Below are 23563 nucleotides of genomic sequence, written 5' to 3'. Positions count from 1 at the left end.
GGCAACATATTCAAGCTTACGTACGTGGCATTTGAGGTCGGGCATGGAAAAATACTGAGGCACTGTGTATGTCATTTGGGCATGGGAATGAAACTCCTTGACCCTGAAAACAGGACGGGGAGTGGAGTGTGTGGTGTGATAAGGAACGCTGAAAACAGCCTCCTGAGAATGCAGTTTGAGTGTGTACAAGGTCACAGGTGCCTCAGCAAGCCGCTTCAAATAGCCATCTAGTGGACATTTGTAGTTAATACAAGCCCTTTCAATAAATACTTGGCGGACAGATGCTGGGGCGGACTCTCTCGCAAGAGCTACCCCCTAGCCCTGCTCAGCTGGAACTGTCTGAGTACTTCATTCTTAGCATTCACCGCAAGTTATAAGCTCTGCAACTGGTGACCGCAATGTGACCATCTCGAATTTACGCATGAAGGTGAAGAGCTCATCAATTTTCGGGGAATCCTGGTAAGGAACAGTCCTGACTCCCATCAGGAGGATGGGACACATGCATAAAATATCAGGGGCTAGATTATCATGGGTTAAGAAATGACCAAAGAGCAGACAGTATTTTTTAAAACAGTGCAACAGCTACTTAAGGCTGTCCAGTGCACTGTGGAGCCTGGAGCTCTAACCAAGCTATGCTCTCAATTCGGCAGGAATGCCTTTGGTTTCCTGGTCAAGGAACCGTAGATATAGAGTTGTGCGAGCAGGTAGGTTGCCGCCTGAAAAGAGGATATGAGCAAGGTTATTTTACTAATGTTACTATTTTGACCACCTGGGCGCTGGTACGCTCTGCATTGTATCCTCTTTATCTGCCAGGGCATGCTGAGTCAGACCACCCATCTTCTCCACCTGAATTCAGGAGATTTAAAGGAGAAGGAAAAACAGAAACCAGAACAACAGGGAGAGACTTATCTGGCCGCTTCATTCCCTTCTATGAGGAATAAGAGACTTTTTCTAGTGATAAGGATGGACCAGAGTCTTCCCTTCCCCCTATAGAAAAGCTATTGTCCTCTTTTCCTACACCCTTAAAGGGACCTGCATTCATTGGCCCCATTCAGGCAACAGCACCTCCCATTCCCCTTGAGGAGACTGGAGGCTGCCCAATGGACAGTTCTTGGATAAGACCTCCGCTCAGTGAACATCTATATAATCGACTGAACATGGACTCAATAACGGCTTCTTAACAAACTTCGCTGCCGGAGAAGTGCCTCCAGGTGGGAAGGAAAGTGGCTGATACAACTGTCTTCCTAATATGCAAGTTCTTACTTTCCAGCATCGGCCTTTCTGGCCTTGTCTTTTTTCTGTTTCCCTGGAGTATAAAGGAAAGTTGCATGCTGACGCCTGGGTTTTATCCTAGGTAGCTTTGGATTGATTTCTTGCTGCCCACAGAGGCCTGAGGCAGGAGAGCTGCTAAGATGTCATGGAGTGCCCATTTAGTCACTGGCAGTCTGGGCAGGTTGCCCCTGTCTGGGTTTGTGGTGATGGAGGGGAGGCCAAGAGGCACAGACCGGGTCCTGGGGTGGCTGCAGGCAGCTCCAGCCGGTCCTGAGAATCCCCACCAGGGTCACGTGCCTTAGTAACTGCCCAGAAATGGCTGCCGCTTGCTGTGCTGCTGCTTTTCCTCCTTCTGCCCTTTCCCGCCACCCCTCGCATGTCTCAGTTGACAAGCAATTCCTTGTCTTCCCTGGCCCCCCGGGGAAAGGGCTAAGAAAGAGTCCATGTGCACCCCGACCTTACTAGCCTAAGGCGGGCAGAGGGGTGTGGAGCAGCCTAGGGTACAGAGCTCTGGGGGAGAGGCCCGCTAATGAGGGGTGCTCTCCTGTAGCCGTATGTTAAATGCTAACTAGGCTGTGGTAGGCAAGCTTTGCCAGCTGCTGTCATCTTCAGAAGATAGACGCAGCAGTGAGAAATGTTTGTTTGCTTTTTAATAAAATGTTTAAAAACATACAGCAAGGAATGTATATTCACTTTTTAATAAAATGTTTAAAAATACTGTGGCTGGGAAACTTCAAAGCAGACCCTGTGCTGCATGTCTGCTCCTCCCCAGGCCTCTCGGCTTGGGGGTAGTAAAAATAATTTAAAGAAAAAAAAACCCAGTATATTTTCAGTACCTTACCTAACAGCATTGGTTCCCCGCGCGGGTGTTCTGGAGGATGAGAGGGGTGGTCTTCTCCCAGCCTGCTACTCTCTTGCTTCCTGCCTCCACGTTTATACACACACTTTACCACCTGATCGTTTTCTGCCTCTTGCTGCCACTTGTAATCTTCCTTCCTTCCTCTCGGGTTAAGAGTAGCAACAGGTGACAGGCTGTGAGAAAGAGAGGCTGCCTAACGAGCCCGGAGCAAATGGGAAGAAACTGGCCACAGCCCTACTTTCCCAAGCTCACTGCTAAGACATTCCAGCTAATGGCTAATGCAAGAAAATGGCCAACACCTAAAAACATTTTTTAAATGTTTTGGGTTTTTCTTTCTTTTACTTTTTCTTTCCTTTTTTTTACACATTTAAGCTAGCTCAATGCAGATTTATTATCATAGCGATTTGCAAGTCACATTCTAATGAGTTTTTAAGGCCAGAAAATATGGTAAAAATCACTTAAAATATCAATTCCTTCCATGCCTTAGTTTAACAGGTAGGCTTTATATTTTGCCATTTCTGTATTTTATGTGTTATGTACCTGTCACATAATCCCTCTAAACATTTACAAAAGACTCCAGACTTAATAGCTTCTCTTCTCATAAAGGGGCACCAACGTTGTGTTCAACTGTCAGGATATGATCCTCCTACTCTTTTCCAACCAGCAAGCAAGGAACAGTTTCATACTCTCTTAGCTTGTGATCTTAATTGGCAAGTAGCAATGGCTGACTTTATTGGTAATATCAGCTTCCATTTACCCGCCTTTAAGCTCCTAAGCTTTTTAAAAACTGTGCCTGTTAAATTTATATCTATTGTTATCACTAAACCCTTACTTCATACCACCACTGTTTTTATAAATGGTTCAGAAAAAACTAAAAAGACAGCTATAGTGTGGCAAGATGCCATGCAAAATTGGCAACACACGATCCAGGAACATTTTAAAACTACACAATAGGCAGAGTTAGGTGCCCTAATATTGACCTTCCAAACTTTTCCTCACCAAGACATAAATATAGTTAGTGATTCTGCTTATGCTGTGTATAGTATTACTTGGTTAAATCATGCACATGTGAAAGGCATTACTAATGAATCTCCTCTCTACTAGCTTTGGTTCTTGCAGCGCAAGAGCTTCCCTCTGCCCGTCATCACTGTCTTTACATCACCCATATTCGCTCTCATTCTGGGCTACCTGGTCCCTTATCAGAAGGGGATGCTTGAGCTGATGCTCTGGTATGGCCACAAATGTGCTTTGCAGACTTTCCAGTATTTTTGTGAGCTCAAACTGATCATGCAGTTTTTTCATCAGAATGCCTGCAGTCTTAAACAACAGTTTCATTCGACACTTGCTCAAGCTCACATAAGTATTAAAACTTGGCCTGATTGCCAATGGCATTCTCTTTCCTTTTTCCTTAGGATTTGGTGCCAACCCATGAGGTTTGGTGCCCAATGCTATCTGGCAAACTGATGTTACTCAGTATTCACCCTTTGGATGTTTTAAGTTTCTCCATATTACCATGAACACTTACAGCTTTGTAAGTGTCTTATAGCGTTAATACATGGTACTCCCTAAACAGGAGAAAAAACTATAAATGCAATTGCACATTTGTTTAAATCTATTATGACTTTAGGACTTCCACAAACTATAAAAACTGATAATGGCCCTTACTGTCTTAGTGCTCGACTTACATATGCATTGCAACTTTGGCACATAAAACATAAAACTAGCATCCCTTATAACTCAACCAGTTAGGCCATTATTAAACAAGCTCATCAGTCTCTTAAAATACATCTTAATAAACAAAAAAAGGGGGAATACGGGGCTCTCTCCTTGAGAACAGAACCTATTGTTGGAGAATCGACCAACAATGACAGTGATGATGTGGAAGGCACCTGACATGACCTGAGGAAAGCTACAGAGATTGAATTAACACACAACTAACCATCTTGCTGCCATGGAAGGCCCTTCAACTGCAGAGAACTGGTTTCTTATGTATCAGGTGGTAGTTGGCAAAACATCTGAGAAAGTAAGACAGACATGGATATTGGGGTGGCTGGTAATTCTTGTCCTATGTCAAGTGGGATCAGCTCAAGAACATGTTTATTGGAGTTGTGTTCTAAATCCCCCTGTTTTTAATGTTACTATATGGTGGGATGCTTACCCACTTTTGTCATCTAATGATACTTCTTGGACAGGAGGTCAATAAATATCCCCGTCTTATCCCTTAATTGAACATTTGAAATGAATTAAACTAAATGACTCTTTGACTTTACTGTCTAGTAATCCCTTTTTGTTTCCATGATAGCACATGAAAAGTGTGTCACTCTCATTCCTCAGAGTATCTTTACTCTCAGCCCAAAAAGGATTCTAAGCTTGCAAATTAGACCTTTATTTTTGGTGTTTCCATTAATTTTACTGAGGTCTTTAATAAAGTTACACAAGTGGCTGACCTTCCCATATGCTGTCTGAGTAGGGACTGGCGATGCAAGTTTGAGTACAGTCCATCCAGTAGTCTCTGTGCAGACAAACCTGCACCACATCAAGGGCTGCTGTTTGATAATGACACTTTACTTGATTGGGGCCCCCATAGGGTTATCTTCTGTCTTCAAATTAGACTATTGGATTTAGGAATCCCTCCAATAGTTCTATCACCTGGTCAGAGTATGAGCTTTCAAGACTAATATTACAACTAAAAGGTAAACAAGATTTAAGCCCTGCTCATACCTACATTTGGAGACTAGGCTTTCCTTTTTTGAATGGGTTCTTTAACATGGTAAGTACATTACTAATGGTGGCAACTATACCTTCTCTTTGCACAATAATGTTAGGAATACAGTCTTGATTTGTACTATACACCCTTATATACTTCTTTGTGGGCAAGGTGTTCCTAATATAGAGCAGAATCAATCCTTTTATAGTATTAAAATATCTTCCAGTAGCTGGTATGCTACATCCTTGTCTCATCAAAACATTATACAGTTAAATATAACCTGTGTCATGATTTTAATGCAGAAAGCAGAATTGTGGCTCCCTATAAATTTAACACCGAACTGGGAAGGGTATTCCACCTTGCAGTTATTTAGAAAAGCACATCTGCAAGTGGCTTATCACGACCATTTGTCTTTTCAAATTTTCACTTTTAAGTTTGACTTAAATAAACAACTTGAAAAATGGTGGCAGCAATTACAAACAAACACCCTTCAGCAATTACAAGAAGGCTTTCAATGGTTAAACTCAGAACACTTGGTTGTCTGGGTTAAACATACATATTTGTGTCACGGCCACTATACTTACTCTTTTGTATCTGTTTGCTAGGCATCTGCAAATGGCTCTGTGGTATCCCCATCCCATCTACAGCCAAGGAAGAATAGAAGCTACTTGCATGGGATGACCAACATGCTCTAAGAAGCAAAGAAGTGGGAGATGTAGGGGGCACACAGCAACATATTCATGTTTATATACATGGCACTTGAGGTCAGGCATGTAAAAATAATGAGGCACTGTGTATGTTATTTGTGCATGGGAATAAAACTCCTGACCCTGAAAACAGGACAGGGAGTGGAGAGTGTGGTATGATAAGGAATGCCGAAAACAGCCTCCTGAGAATGCAGTTTGAGTGTGTACAAGGTCACAGGTGCCTCAGCAACTCACCTCAAATGACCATCTAGTGGATGTTTGTAGTTAATACAAGCCCTTTCAACAAATACTTGGTGGACAGATGCTGGGGTGGACTCTCTCAGGAGAGCTACGCACTAGCTCTGCTCAGCTAGAACCGTGTGAGTAGTTCATTCTTGGCAATCACTGCAAGCCGTAAGCTCTGCAACTTTAAAATATTTTATATAAAGAAAACATTGATGGTAACATATATTTTCTAGCACATCTTTAGCATCCCATGAAAAAAATAATTTGTTATAAAATTCACTAATAAAACAAAGTATGTGTCATAAAATAATATGAGACTGAATTTGGAAATCTAGCTGTATTTTTCATCCATTGTCTAGCAACATTCTGAAATTAAGCATATTGCTTACTATGTTGTTTTAAATAAATTTAATGTTTGTTTTTTTAAATTTCAGAATTTTGTTTTTGTTTTTGTTTTCCCGCACTAAGTGCTGACCAACTTATGCAGATAGTTAGGTGACACAGTACTTACTGCATAGTTTCAGAATTGTTCACTTAGTTGGAAAAAAATATATAACTTTATTGAAAAGTGATGTTTTAAGTTTTGCTGCCAAGAAACGTTTAAATAGTCTGCTAAACTTTAATTTATTGATAATCTAAAGCACAGATTTTGTGCTGACTAAATTTTATCTATCTCAACTGAAATAAATAATAGAGATTTGCCTTATTTTTTGGTATTTAGCTTTTCAAACTTTCACTAATTCTGATGACTTCATAGTGTCATTGGCTTACAGCTATACATAAGTAGGCATGTTTCATCATTAACTATAGACGCTAACAAACCTCGTTGATAATTCTCACATTTTAAATAAACTTCCTGTTACATTTAAATTTTTTTTTTTTTTTTTTTTTTTTTTTAATTTCATCACATGGCTAAAACAGAGGATATTATAGAACTAGATGAAGGCTCTGTCAAGGTTTTGTTGTTCACTGGTTTTTACATTATTAGTATTGTATGTAATGTATAATGTGTAACATATAGTGTGAGTGTGAATTTAGGTGTGAATATGATCCATAAATTTGTGTATCTGGGCAAAGGAAAATATAACATTGCAGGAAAATCTGCCCTTATTCATGCTAGAGACCCCCTTTTCTTTACAGCAGCTAGGAGTTACATTACGCACAAGACTGTCTGATACATGGACCAAGGAATAGCTTTTCTGTTAATTCATATACTAACATAAGATATTTTAATATTTAATTCAAAAATAAATATAAATACATAAAGGTCATATTTTTTCCTCACTCTCCAATAGCTCCCCTTCTACCTACTAATGCTGACAGTCCATATACCCCAGTATAGTGCCCAGAGCTCCAATTATAACTAAGGAACCTATTATAATAGAATATCAGCTACATCTTAAAACATTAATTTTACTGAAGGTTAAGTAATTGCTAAAGGCATTTGTATAACCTCCTGTTACTTTTCTATGAGACTGTTCAATAGATTTAAATTTAATTAATTTATTAACTATGAATATTTTTTTAACATATAACATTTATTAAACATATAACAAACAATTGGGGACAGCAAGATAGCCAACTAGACACAGCCAGGAGGAACATCTCCCACTGAGAGACTGGGACATCAGAAAGACTGGCGCAATCCCAGCAGATCTCCAGAGGGAAGGCTTTGAGAGCAGATAGAGGGAAGACACTGAGGCTGGGATGAGGGGGGAGGAAGCTGGAAACCCTGCAAGGGGCTACTGTGCACCAGGACTAGCTCTTGGCCCCCAGCGACTCCCAGTGAAGAGGAGAGGTGAACAGGCAAGCAGTAATGTGTTCTTGCCATGGTCCTCTGGAATCCCAGCAGGAGAGGATACCCATTGACCACAAAAGACACTTGAATTTTTAGGAAGAACTGCTCAGAGAACTAGTAGGAGCAAAGTTCCAGCCTGAGAGGAGTGAAGAGAGTTTGGTGCAGAAGCATCTGTAGTGGAGCATCCTATCCTCCTAGGCACAATTCACCCCCATAGGAAATTTTAGCCCTAGGGAGCTGTCAGACCTGACTCTGCAGGCGGTCTTGCCCATGAGAGGAGGTTGGTCTGATCTGAACACTCCTCATCTGCTGACCCCCCCCAGGGCCCCAGCCTGGCCAAATCTACTTACAGTGCAGCCCTGAGGTACCTCCTGGAGGCCTGCACCATAGCTCCTGAGCTGGCAGACCACACCTGACAGGTAAAATGCTCCTGCGGAGAGACCCTAGTGAATATGCCCAGCCCATCCACACTGCCCTCCACTGCAGCCTCCACCATATCACTTTACCTGAATGCACTAGCCCATGGCCACACCCCATATTACTCTGCCAATGTGTGTGTGTGTGTGTGTGTGTGTGTGTGAGAGCACAAGTGAACCTTGCCTTCCCTCCACAAGCAGCGTATGTGTACACAGGCACTGTTCCATGCCACTGCTGCAGTATGGGTACGCCCTGCATCTCCCTTTCCTAGTCACAATGCCACTATCATTGGAGCATTGGCAGGCACAGAGCCTGCAGCACTGCCCTCTTAGTACACTGCCTCTATGCCAAAACTGCTGCCAGTGTGAAAATGTGCAAGGAGAAAAGTGAGATGCTCCTGCCTGAGCAGTCACTACTACTGCCTACAGGAAGGCACACAGAAGGTTTACACAATCCTGTACCCACAAGTACCCCAACTCCATGCTAATGCCACCACCATCATGAACATGTACACGGTCACTGATGGGTAGCCCTGGCTCCCTGAGCTGTGCTATCAATGACAGCCACAGCTGGAAATACACACATGGAGGCCATCACCCTTGCACCCGCTAGCACACTGACACACTGGGGTACATACCAATGAGCATGTACCCCACCACACTGCAGCTGCTGCTGCTGCTGGTACTTATGAACAAGGAAAGACACCACTGCCACTGCCCTATGAAGTGTTTTGATTGGCATCATCTATCAGGCTGTTGTGATCATTAGTCTGAGGGCATCTCAGCCCTCCTAGTGCAGAAGATTTCTAATCTTGAGGAGCCAAAAGGCAAAGCACAGGACCAATATCAGTCCCCAGAGTTAAATCATGCAGTCCAGGAGTCCTGAACTGGGCCTTAGCCCCCTAAAATTTTACACAAATGGAGCCACTCAACTAATCCCACCTTATGTTACAATCAAACATCCAAGGTCATCAAATAGGATAAAAGAAAATAAAAATCATCCAAATGACAGCAACTTCAAAGACTGAAGGAACATCAGCCCAAAAATATGAGAAAGAACCAGCACAAGAACTCTGACAACTCAAAAAAACCAGTCTTCTTTCCTCCAAATGGCCACACTACTTCTCCAGCAAGCGTTCTTTTCTGACCTGAAATGACTGAAATGACAGAAATAGAATTCAGAATATGGATGAGAACAAAGATTACTGAGATCCAGGAGAACACTGAAACCCAATGTAAGGAAGCTATGAATCACAATAAAAAGATATAGTGGTTGAGAGACAAAATAGCCAGTAAAGAAAAAAAATGTAACTGACCTGAGGTTAAAAACACACTGTAAAAATTTCATAATGCAATCACAAGCATTAACAGGAGAATAGACAAAGCAGAAAAAAGAATCTCAGAGCTTGAAACCTGGCTTTCTGAAACAAGACTGTCATACAGGAATAAATAATTTTTTTAAAAAAAAGAAAACCCTCATGAAATATGGGGTTATGTAAAGAGACCAGATGTACAACTCATTGGTGCCCCTGAAGGAGATGGGGAGAGTGTAAGCAACTTGGAAAACATATTTCAGGATATTATTCATGAGACTTCCCCTAACCTAGCTGGAGAGGAAAACAGTCAAATCCAAAAGTGTTGAGAGCCCCAGCAAAATATTTCATGATAAGATATTCTCCAATATATAATCATCAGATTCTCCAAAGTCAAAATGAAAGTAAAAATATTAAAGACAGCTATAGAGAAAGGACAAATTACCTACAAAGGGAAATCCATCAAGCAAACAAAAGATCTCTCAGCAGAAATTCTATAAGCCAGAAGAGATTGGGGACCCATATTTAACATTCTTAAAGAATGAAATTCCAACCAAAACTTTTATGTCCAGCTAAACTTAGCTTCATAAGTGAAAGAGAAATAAGATACATTTCTTTTTTTTTTTTTAATTTATTTATTATACTTTTAAGTTCTGGGTTACATGTGCAGATTGTGCAGGTTTGTTACATAGGTATACATGTGCCATGCTTGTGGTTTGCTGTATCCATCACCCCACCATCTACATTAGGTATTTCTGCTAATTCTATCCCTCCCCAAACCCTGTTATTCCTCCCCTAGCCCCCCACCCACCAACAGGCCCCAGTGTGTGATGTTCCCCTCCCTGTGTCCATGTGTTCTCATTGCTCAACACCCACTTATGAGTGAGAACATGCAGTGTTTGGTTTTCTGTTCTTGTGTCAGTTTGCCGAGAATGGTGGTTTCCAGCTTCATCCACGTCCCTGCAAAGGACATGAACTCATCCTTCTTTATGACTGCATAGTATTTCATGGTGTATATGTGCCACGTTCTCTTTATCCAATCTATCAATGATGGGCATTTGGGTTGGTTCCACATCTTTGCTATTGTGAGCAGTCCCAAAATAAACATACATGTGCATATGTCTTTATAATAGAATGATTCATAATCCTTTGGGTATATACCCAGTAATGGGATTGTTGGGTCAAATGATATTGTTATTTCTAGGTCCTTGAGGAATCACCACACAGTCTTCCACAATGGTTGAATTAATTTACACTCCCACCAACAGTGTAAAAGTGTTCCTATTTCTCTACATCCTCTCCAGCATCTGTTGTCTCCTGTTTTTTGATGATTGCCATTCTAACTGGATTGAGGTGGTATCTCAATGTGATTTTGATTTGCATTTCTCTAGTGGCCAGTGATGATGAGCTTTTTTTCATATGTTTGTTGGTTCCATAAATGTCTTCTTTTAAAAAGTGTCTGTTCATATCCCTTGCCCACTTTTTGATGGGGTTATTATTTTCTTGAAAGGAACAACCAGTACCAGCCACTGTAAAAACACACCAAACTGCAAAGACCATTGACACTATGAAGACATCAACTAACAGGCAAAACCAGCTAGCAGCAAAATGGCAGAATCAAATTCACACATAACAAGATTAACCTTAAATGTAAATGGGCAAAATGCCCAATCAAAAGACACAGACTGGTAAATTGAATAAAAAGTCAAGATCCATTGGTGTGTCATATTCAGGAAACCCATCTCATGTGCAAAGACGCACACAGGCTTAAAATAAAATGTGGAGGAAAATCTGCCATGCAAACGGAGAGCAAAAGTAGCAGGGGTTGCAATCCTAGTCTCTGATAAAACAGACTTTAAACCAACAAAGATCAAAAGAGACAAAGAAAGGCATTACATAATGGTTAAGGGATTAATGCAATAAGAAGCATTAACTATCCTAAATATATATGTACCCAATACAGGAGTACCCAGATACATAAAGCAAGTTCTTAATGATCGACAAAGAGACTTAAACTCCCATACAATAATAGTGGGAGACTGTAACACCCCACTGTCAATACTAGATAGATGAATGAGACAGAAAATTAAGAAGGATATCCAGGACATGAACTCAGATCTAGACCATGTGGACCTAATAGACATCTACAGAAACTTCCACAACAAATCCACAGAATATAGATTCTTCTCAGCACCATATCACACTTATTCTAAAATTGACCACACAATTGGAAGTAAAACACCCCTCAGCAAATATAAGAATGGAAATCATAACAAACAGTCTCAGACCACAGTGTGATCAAATTAGAACTCAGGATTAAGAAACTAACTCAGATTCACACAACTTCATGGAAACTGAACAACTGGCTCTTGAATGTTGACTGTATAAACAATGAAATGAAGGCAGAAATGAAAATGTTCTTTGAAACCAATGAGAATGAAGATACAACATACCAGAATCTCTGGGACACATTTAAAGCAGTGTCTAGAGGGAAGTTTATAGCACTAAATGCCCACTAGAGATGAGAGGAAAGATCTAATATCGACACCCTAATGTCATGATTAAAAGAACTAGAGGAGCAAGAATTAAAAAAATCAAAAGCTAGCAGAAGGCAAGAAATAATGAAGATCAAAGCAGAACTGAAGGAGATATAGACAGAAAAAAACTTTCAAAAAAATCAATAAATCCAGGAACTGGTTTTTTGAAAAGATCAGCCAAAACCACTAACCAGACTAATAAAAATATTCTTTTCAGTCAATAAAATGCAGAGGACATTCATTACCACCAGGTCTGCCTTATGAGAGCTGCTGAAAGACACACTAAATATAGAAAGGAAAGACCATTAGCAGACTCATACTACAAAAACACTCTCAAATACACAAACCAGTGACACTATAAAGCAACCACACAAACATGCCTGCAAAATAGTCAACTAACAACTTGATGACAGGATCAAATCCACACATAGCAATACCAATCTTGAATATATATGGGCTAAATGCCTCCAAATAAAAGGCACAGAGTGGCAAGCTGAATAAAGAAGCAAAATCCAATAGTATGTTGTTTTCAAGAGATCCATCTCATGTGACAATCGTAGGCTCAAAATAAAGGGATGGAGAAAATTTGCCAAACAAATGAAAAGCAGAAAAAGAGCAGAAGTTGGAAAACTAATTTCAGACAAAACAGACTTTTAAGCAAAGTTCAAAATATACAAAGAAGGGCATTACATAATGATAAATGGTTCAGTTCAACAGGAAGACCTAGCTGTCCTAAATATAAATGCATCAAACACAGGAGCACTCAGATAAATAAAACAAGTTTTTAAAGACCTTCAAAGAGACTTAGACTTCCACACAATAATGGGAAACCTGAACATGACTTAAATCCAAAAGCTGTGTTCTTGAAAAAAATAATAACAGAGACTGCTAGCTAGACTTAATAAAGAAGAGAAGAGAGCAGATCCAAATGAACACAATTAGAAACCACAAAGAATATATTACCACTGACCCCACAGAAATGCAAACAACCATCACAGACTACTATGAACTCCTCTATACACACAAACCAGAAATTCTAGAAGACATGGGTAACTTCCTGGACACATACACCCTACCAAGACTGAACCAGGAAGAAACTGAATCCCTGAACAGGCCATTAAGGAGCTCCAAAATTGAATTAGTAATAAATAGCTTGCCAATCAAAAGAGCCCAGGACAAGATGCATTCATGGCAAAATTCTACCAGATGTTCAAAACAAAGCTGATACCATTCCTATGGAAACCATTCCCAAAAATTCAGGAGAAGGGACTCTTCCCTAACACATTCCATGAGGCCAGTATTATCCTTATACCGAAACCTGACAGAGACACAACAAAAAAAGGTAACATAAAGGCAATATCCTTTGTTAACAATGATGCAAAAATCCTTCACGAAGTACTAGCAACCTTAATCTGTCAGCACATCAAAAAGTATGATCAAAAAGTATTTATCCCTGGGATGCAAGGTTGCTTCAACATACACAGATCAATAAATGTGATTCCTCACAATAACAGAACTAAAGGCAAAACCCACATAATTATCTCAATAGACACAGAAAAGGCTTTTGATAAAATTTAACATCCTTTCATGTTAAAAAAAATTTCAACAAACTAGGTATTGAAGGAACATACTTCAAAGTAAGAGCCATCTATGACAAATATACAGCCAAGATCATACTGAATATGCAAAAGCTGGAAGCATTCCCTTTAAAAACTGGCACAAGACAAGGATACTCTCTCTCACCAATCCTATTCAACAGAGTATTAGAAGCCCTTGCCAGAGAAATCAGACAAAAGAAAGAAATAAAGGACGTTCAAATAGGAAGCGAGGAAGTCAAACTATCCCTGTCTGCAAATGACATAATTCTACATCCAGAAAACCCCATAGTCTCTTTTCAAAAGTTCCTTCTGCTTATAAACAATTTCAGTAAATATTTGAGACACAACACCAATGTACAAAATCAACAGCAAGACTGAGATGAAAATCAGGAATTCAGTTCCATTCACAATTCCCACAAAAAGTGTAAAATACCTAGGAATACACTTAACTAGGGAGGCAAAGGATATCTACAACAAGAATTACAAAATACTTTAAAAAAAAGAAAAAAAAACAGATGTGACACAAACAAATGGAAAAACATTTCATGCTCATGGATAGAAAAAAATCAAAAGTGTCAAAATGGCCATGCTGACTAAAGTAATTTATAGATTCAATGCTGTTAATATCAAACTACCAATGCCATTCTTCCCAGAACTAGAAAAACTGCTTTGCAAATTAAATAGAACCAAAAAAAGAGCCTGAATATCCAAGGCAATCCTAAGTAAAAGAACAAAGTAGGAGGCATCATGCTACCCAACTTCAAACTATACTACGGGGCTACCAAAACAGCATAGTACTGGTACAAAAACAGACACATAGACCAATGGAACAGAAAAGAGAGCCCAGAAATAAGGCTATGCATCTGCAACTTTCTAATCTTTGACAAACCTGACAAAAACAAGCAATAGGGAAAAGATGCCCCATTCAATAAATGGTGTAGGGATAACTGGCTAGCCATGTGTGGCTGATTAAACTGCACCCCTTCATTACACCAGATACAAAAATTAACTCAAGATGGATTAAAGCTTAAATATAAAACCTAAAACTATAAAAACCCTAGAAGGCAACATAGGCAATACCATTCAGGACAGAGGAATGGGCAAAGATTTCATGACGAAGATGCCAAAAGCAATTGCAACAAATGCAAAAATTGACAAATAGAATCTAATTAAACAAAATATCTTCTGCATGGCAAAGTAAACTATGAACAGATTGAAAAGAAAACTTACAGAACGGGAAAAACTTTTTGCAAACTATGCATCTAACAAAGACCAAATATCCAGCATCTACAAGGAACTTAAACAAATTTACAAGAAAAAAACAAACTCAGTTAAAAAGTGGGCAAAGTGATGAACAGACAGTCTTTAAAAGAAGACACACATGTGGTCAACAAGCATATATTAAAAAAGCTCAGCATCACTGATCATTAAAGAAATGCAAATCAAAACCACAATGAGATACTATCTCATACCAGCCAGAATGGTATCATTAAAAAGTTAAAAAATAACAGATGCTGGTGAGGTTGTGAGGAAAAGGAAACACTTATACACTATTGGGAGAGTGTAAATTGGCTCAAGCATTGTGGAAAGCAGTATGGCTATTCCTTAAAGACCTGAAAGCAGAATTACCATTCAATCCATTTATTCCATTACTGGGTATATACCCTAAGGCAGCAGTCCCTAACATTTTTGGTACCATGAGCCTGTCTCATGGAAGACAATTACTCCACAGACAGGACAGGAGGGTCGCAGGAGTGAATGGTTTTGGGATGACACATTTCCACCTCAGATAATCAGCATTAGATTCTCATAAGGAAGAGCTCACAACCCAGAACCCTTGCATGCTCAATTCACAATAGGGTTCACACTCATGAGAATCTAACGCCACTGACCTGACAGTAGGCAGAGCTCAGATAGTAATGCTCCTTGTCTGCCACTCACTTCCTGCTGTGCAGCTTGGTTTCTAACAGGCCATGGACCAGTACTGGTTCATGGCCTAGGGTTTTGGGACCCCTGGCCTAATGGCTATGAATCTTTCTACCATAAAGACATATGCACATATGCTCCTCCTTACGAGCACTATTTACAATAGGCAAGACATGGAATCAACCTAAATGCCTATCAATGGTAGATTAGATAAAGAAAATGTGGAATACATGCACCATAGAATACTACGTAGCTATAAAAAAAGAATGAGATCATGTCCTTTGCAGGAACATGGATGAAGCCAGAGACCATTATTCTTAGCAAACCAAGACAGGAACATAAAACTAAATACCACATGTTCTCACTTTTAAGTGGGAACTAAATGATGAGAGCACATGAACACAATGAAGGGTACAGCAGAGGTTGGGCCTGAGAATGGAGGATGGGAGGAGGGAGAGGAGCAGAAAAAATAACTATTGAGTACTAGGCTTTGTACCAGGGTTATGAAATAATCGGTACCACAAACCCCTGACGTGAATTTACCTACATAATAAACCTGCTTTGTACCTTTGAACCTAACATAAAAGTTTAAAAAGAAAAAACAAAAGACATTTTTCAAAAGAATACATAAAAAAAAAAAAAAAAAAAAAAAAAAACAGCCAAACTTTAAATGTAAATAGTAGAATAAATGTAAGTCTCACAATGAAAATGTTTGAGTGAAACAAAACATTTTTGTTTAAAACAAAAATATTTAAAACATTTCATTTTATTTAAAATATTTTTGTATAAAACAAATAATAATCAGATTTCACTTTGAGTAATTTTTTTTTAGATGGAACTGTGTTGGCTAGGCTGATCTTGAATGGCCTCAAGAAATCCTTAGCCTCCTGATTAGCTGGGTCTTCGATCACATACTACCACACCCAGGCTCATGAGTAAACTTTCTAAATAGTGAAATTAGGCCACTTCTCAGAGAATATGTATCAACTATATTGTCACAAGCTCAGTTGGCATTAGAGTTAAATTAAAAGGGTAGAATTTAGTACTAGAAAAATCTGTGGGTGTTATCAGAATAAAGGATAATAAAAGTTAATTTTCTAAATAAATAGTGTTTGTTTCTTGATAGAAAATGTTTACACAGATTAACCTTTTAAAAAAAGTTTTACTATTATGACACAATTCAATAATGGTCTTAAAGATACTTAGGGCTTATTAGATTATTTATCCTTATACCACATGTTCTCAGGTTATGTTAAACATTTTTAAGCTCCTCTGTTGATAGCATTTGGTCAGATTTCTCACTCCCCTTGTATCATTACATTGGCTCCTAGTGATGTTAGCCCATTTTTAGTTAAGGTTTCCAATTACCAGAGAGCTGGGAAACAAAGTGACTAATCTTGCTACGCTAAATACATTTATCTATCAGTGGATATTTGGCTCTTAGTTATTAGGCCTCCTTCTTTCTAATACAATTTTCAGCTTTTTGTACATGGGCTTGTGTCAGTTATTTTATGCTGGTTTTATGAGACAAGGCTTGTAATGGCTATTTTAGCCACTAGAGAATTTTTTCTCATCTCATTTCAGAGTCTAAAGCTGTTTCCTAGGGATTTGAAATTGTTACTGTCTCAACTCTGGGTAACTGCTAAAAAACTTAATTCATTTAAAAAATATTTTCATATTGTTGATAAAATGAATTATAATGATTTTTGTGTTTTTTTCAAAAAGTAACACGTTCTTTATTTTCAGTCTTGCTAAGACTTTGAATGATTCTGCTTTTTGTGTTTATGACTATTCTTATTATGCCAAATAGCAAGGCAAGTACTTACACAGAAAATAATTATGTTTTACTGTTCCACATATGAAGAGAAAATATTTAAAACACTGAAGTCTTAGTAGTGGGACAGTGAAGCTTTGACTGAAGACTAAATAGGGACTTAGATTCTCATCTAACAGATCCTTGCAACACAAGCAAAGTTCCATTGACTGTAGTAATAAAAGAAGTGAATATTTATGTAGCCATTTCTCTCATAGCCAGATATATTAGTATTTGATTCTCCCCTGCTGAAATTCATCATTAAATGGGTATATATGACCATATCTCATAATCTGGCAACTTAACCCAGGGAATAGATTATGTATAAAATAAGTTGATTTATTAATCAACATATCAACTTCCAAATATCCAAAAGTAGTTATCTATATTGTGGTGAGTTTTCTATAAGAATATTTGAGCTTTACACAGATGTAGAAAATTTTAATTTCCAGCCCTTCTCTTATAAATATTTGAAACAACAAGTTTTAGTTTTACACTAAACAACATGTAACATTTTCATTTGCAAACGTATCTTTGTAAAACAATATGTTAAACCAATACCTCATGTAGACATAATAATCCGCAGTTGGGTTGATAAAAATTTAAATGCTTTGACTTCCCTCATGAATGTGAATGAAAACTTTATATGGAATATAAAACGGAAACTAAATAAAGATTTCCTTGTTCAGTTGTTTTTCTTATGCATGATAATTAATAAAAATGACTAGTATATAATGCATTTGAAATTAAAGAAATGTTAATGCATATAAAAGCAATAATTTCCCCCAATATCTTATAAACACATTGTTGGAAAATAAAAATTCATTGTGTGTTTAACAAGTCATAAATGATGAGAGGATTTTCAATATGGATGAGTCTAATATTTATAGAAAATTGTTATTTTATATACGTATTTATTTCTCTGCTTCTAGAATAATACAACATTTCCTTAAGTAAAGCATTTAGAATTTGAAAATAAGTTCTTGAGAACAAAGTGATTATTTGACTTGTATTTTGAGTTTAAAGGGTAAAAGCTCTGTTTCAGACCACAAAATATATATATATATATATATATATATTTTTCCCATATGCTTCTTGGACATATTATTGTAATTCAAAAAGAGGCTGAAAATAGAGGTATAAAACAGTTTCTGCTTACATGCTGTGAAATTCTCACCACAAGATCTTAAATTGAACTTGCTCAACAGGCAGAGAGAACCGTCTTCTTCTTTAAAGACATACGGACTTGTTCAGTTAGAGGAAAAGGTCTAGCAGTATTTTCCGAAAGGGGCACGTTGAGTGCCATGTGATTCTTGCTCATATGGGCTCCACCCCTATCATCAGAACATGCCAAAGGAGAAGAATATGTGCATGTGACAAGAGTCAGTTAAAGAACAAGCTACCCTAACAGCCTGGAACAAGTATCTAAAAACAATAAGATCATTTGATTTGTACATTTTGTGATCTGAAAGTCCAAAACAACCACCAGTGCTTAGAGCATTAAATATATTTCTCAGTCTGCTATATGTTAAACTAGAAATAAACTTGCTTTCACTTTGAAACAAGGTTTAGGACTTGTGTAAAATTTCTGAGTAGCAATGTGCTACTCCAGTAGCAAAGTACTTTCATCTAAAGGATAGGGAAATATTTGCCTCTATTATTTAAGTTTTCTGTAATAAAAATGTATTCCATTTAGCCCTTGAATACAGCAAAAGTGTTTTAATAAGAAATATGCATTTTTAACTCTAATAAGACTTTTAAATCATAATAAGCCTGTTCTATATTTGGTAGCTACTCCGGCTAAAGTACTGTTTCAATTCATGCACTTTCAGATGTGGTAACTAAAAGAAAAGATCAGTTAGCTCAAACTGAGAATGTTTAAATGTGTCCATGTGACACTTTTTAGGTACTAACTTGCTTGGATTCCGCAACGTGATGGGATAGTTGTGAATTCACAAGAGGAGAAGAGTATGTTGAAGAATTTAGACAAATAAAATGATTAGACAGGACAATCTGAATGTGAGGTACCACTAGAAAGAGATGAAAAATGCCATCATAACAAAATGCTGTGAGCTACTACAAGATACGTAATATAAAATTAACCCATGGAAAAGTGTTGCAAGTAGATTAAATCATCATAAAAACAGAAGACAATCTTGGGTCTAACATGGAAGAAGGATGGTTTACTATTCATTGGAGAAAGCTCATAGAACTCTGACTTAGCCTTCAAAAGTGATGATGTAAGACCATTCTGCCAATGCAGCCAACTTCTCCCTGACCCCTATGCCTCTCAGATCATAAGAAGACAATGCCTTGCCCCACTGCTTATAAGTTGCATGGCTCACTTCCCACGCTGTAGCTTTGTGGCTGCCTCTGATGAAAGAAACTTATAGGACTCCTTCGACACTCAGCCTACAGGTAGACAGAACGCTGCTGGCTCACATTTGCTTGCTAGCTGGCTGTGGGTGCTATAGTGTTATGGGATGGCTGCCCAGATTCTACAACAAAATGGCAGTTTGGAGTAACCAGGTAAATCACGAGAAAATGTTAATGCCCTTTGGAGGTAACTTCAACTGATAATAGAAAGGAGACAGGAAGAAGCCAGAATAAATTCTTTTCTCTTCTCCTCCTCCAGAAAGTATAATATTTTCATTGTAGCCAGCTGTGATTTCTTGCAAAGCTGTGACAGCTCTGCAATGCAGCACTTTGTATCTCTGCCTTGCTCTCCTTTTGTCCTCACTTTTATTTCCATAAGATCGCACTCACCCACTCATACACATATTTAATAAAATTAGCATATCTGTCTTACCTCAGGTTCTCCTTCTAGGAAAAACTAAATAATCAAGAAAGGGATTTTCAGGAAAAACAGAAAATAGCCCTTTCCTTTTGGAAGTATTTCTCTCAATTATGTACAAACGAAAGGGACAAAATTATGAAATAGAACAAGTAAGCAATTATGCAAACAGTAGAATAAAACAAAACAAAAGAACACTGCACTGAGCCATGAAACTCAACAGTTGTTGCAGGAATTAAAATATAAGCCAAGTTGCTTTACTTTGGATCAGAGCTTGACAGCATAAGTTAGCAAACTTGAGAAAGAATCTGCGAAGGTTCTTAAGAAAATTCCAGGTTCCTAGGACTTTCGGGCATTATACTGTATATGTTTCAAAAGTAATTAACTGTCAAGTAAATAGAATCTAGTGATGACTTTTAAAGATATTACTATGAACATGAAGAAATGGATGAGAAAAGACAACTATAAAATAAACCAATTGAATTATTTCAGACAACATTGCACAATGATATAGTAATGGTGGTGGTGGGTATATGTGCATGGTGATTTAAAAAGCTGAGCAAAGGATATGAACAGACACTTTTCAAAAGAAGACATTTATGCAGCCAATAAACATATAAAAAAAAGCTTATCATCACCCAGCAATCCCATTACTGGGTATATACCCAAAGGATCATGAATCATTCGATTATAAAGACACATGTGCATGTATGTTTATTGTGGCACTGTTCACAATAGCAAAGGCTTGGAACCAACCCAAATGCCCATCAGTGATAGACTGGATAAAGAGAATGTGGCACATACACATCATGGAATACTATGCAGCCATAAAAAAGGAGGAGTTCATGTCTTTGCAGGGACATAGATGAAGCTGGGAACCAAGATTCTCAGCAAACTGACACAAGAACAGAAAACCAAACATTTCATGTTCTCACTCATAATTGGGTATTGAACAATGAGAATACATTGACACAGGGAGAAGAACATCATACACTGAGGCCTGGGGCATGGGGAGGGCTAGTGGAGGAGTAGCAGGGGGTAGGGGGATTGGGGAGGGATAGAATTGGGAGAAATACCTAATGTAGATGACGGGGCGATTTATGCAGCAAACTACCACCATGGTACATGTATACCTATGTAACAAACTGCACGATCTGCACATGTACATCAGAACTTAAAGTATGATAATTTTTTTTAAAGTTGTTTCTGTCATCTCCAAATTTAAAGTAGACACTACATTCCCATAATGTGCTTACAGCAGACCAAAACGTCTAGATTGCTTATTTTCTGTATGTAAAAAGCCATGTATGATGAGGATTTCTGCTTTTTCTTCCTTCTTTATTTTTATACAAAGCACTTGCTTGAAAGTATACAAAGGCTTGAAAGCAGGCCAAAATATTTTCTATGAAAAATTATAACGTGATAATTTTTCCTAGAATGTCAAATTTTAAAGTAATGATAAATGCTTTCTTAAAAAATTGAGTGAAGTCACAGACATTGAGAATTAGCCAATTCCCATAATGCAATAAAGCTATCAAGGTAGAGGGTAAGAAGGAAGAGCTCTCCAAAAACAGACAAATTACCTTGTATATATACAAGGGCAATCTTTCTGATTGCTTTGCAATTTAAAATACACCTTTAAGACTTCACTGCAGCTATGGTTCTGGCCAGTTACTAAAGCAGCCACAGAATAGAAGGAAAAAGCAAAGTAATCCTTATTTAGTTGGAAGACACCTGGCAGAGTGCTGTAACTGAACACACCCAAATAGTCCAGAAGAATAAACAGATACACAATAGTGAGAAATTATCTGCTACTCTACGGAGCTGTGGCAGAAAAACAAAATAATTGAAAAAGATTAAAGTTGCAGCCAGGATAGCACTAATATCAGAAGTATTGAGTGATGGAAATTTTATTCATTGCAACAAAATAGATTCTAGAAGAGAGTCGGAATAAAAGACAGAAACATATTTAAGCTTCACAAAGAGATATCCATGGCTTGTATTTAAAACTAGGCAGCTGAATCTACTCATTACATGCATTCAGCATGAGAGTCTACAAAGCCTTCTTAAGTACTATGAATATAAGAAAAACTAAGAATGATTTTAAAAATAGTTCGAGAACACTCTTTATAAGAACACAAGGGGAATAAACATTCTATTTTCCTTTTCTAGAAGAATAAGTGTTAGTGAGATTACTTATGATGATTAGAAAAGTTAACATCGGCTGACTATCATGCACTATTTAAGATTTGCTAATCTTGATTAAACAATTCTGTCTTACAATTCAACTGTCCCCAAGGATTAAATGTATGATAGTCCTTAAAAATTCATGTAAACGTTTTGATTGAATGTTTTCCCTATCGTCAACTGAATTTACACTAAAGATATAGAAAGTTTAGATATAGCTAGAGAGATCCAAGATGGCTGATCACTAGCAGCTCGGGATTGTAGCTCCCACTGAAAGCGCAGAGAACGAGAGGATGCTATACTTTCAGATCAATTTTTGTTGCTCAAGCACCAGGGGATTCCCAGCGGAGGCGCCCCACGTGTCGCCAGCGCGACTCTTGAGGCTGGCGAGGCGGTTTTGCCGCTGCCTTGGTGCGGCGGTTCTCGGTGCGGAGTCAGAAAAGCACCATCAATCTTAAAGCCGCTGTTTTGGCCGGAGCAGAGGGTTGCTCAGATTTTAGCGCCGGGAATCAACAAGTTGGACGCCTATTCAGAAACTCAACTATAGAGACGGTAATTATAGAGACCACAGATGGATGAATTTATGGCGAAGGGAAGAAACCAGCCTGAAAAGGCTGAGAATACCCAAAATCAGAACGCCTCTCCCTCTGCAGGGGATTACAGTTCCTCATCAGCAACAGAACAAGGCCTGATGGAGAAAGACTGTGTTCCATTAGCAGAAACAGGCTTTAAAAAGTGGATGATAAGAAACTTCTGGGAATTAAAAGAACGTGTTCTAACCCAATGCAAAGAAACAAAGAACTTTGAAAAAAGGTTTGACAAAATGTTAACAATAACACACAATTTGGAGAGGAATATAAGTGAATTAATGGAGCTGAAAAATACAACACGAGAATTTCGCGAACTATGCACAAGTTTTAATAGCCGAATTGATCTAGTATAAAAAAGGATATCAGAGGTCGAAGACCAACTTAATGAAATGAAACAAAAAGACAAGATTGGAGAAAAAAGGATGAGAAAGAACGAGCAAAGTCTCCAGGAAATATGGGACTATGTGAAAGGTCCTGATCTACGTTTGGTAGGTGTACCTGAGTGTGACGAGAAGAATCAATCCAAGCTGGAAAGTATGCTTCGGGATATTATTCAGGAAAGCTTTCCCGGCCTAGCAAGGCAGGACAATATTCAACTCCAGGTCAGAGAACACCACAAGGATGTTCCTCAAGAAGACCAACCTCAGGGCACATAATTGCCAGATTAAATGAAGGAGAAAATACTGAGGGCAGCCAGAGAGAAAGGTTAGGTTACCCATAAAGGGAAGCCCATCAGACTCACAGCAGATGTCTCAGCAGAAACCCTACAAGACAGAAGAGAGTGGGGGCCAATATTCAACGTCCTTAAAGAAAAGAACTTG

This window comes from Cebus imitator, unplaced genomic scaffold, assembly GCF_001604975.1.
Source record: "Cebus imitator isolate Cc_AM_T3 unplaced genomic scaffold, Cebus_imitator-1.0 Scaffold98, whole genome shotgun sequence".
Lineage (NCBI taxonomy): Eukaryota > Metazoa > Chordata > Mammalia > Primates > Cebidae > Cebus > Cebus imitator.
This window is presented reverse-complemented; position numbering follows the sequence as displayed.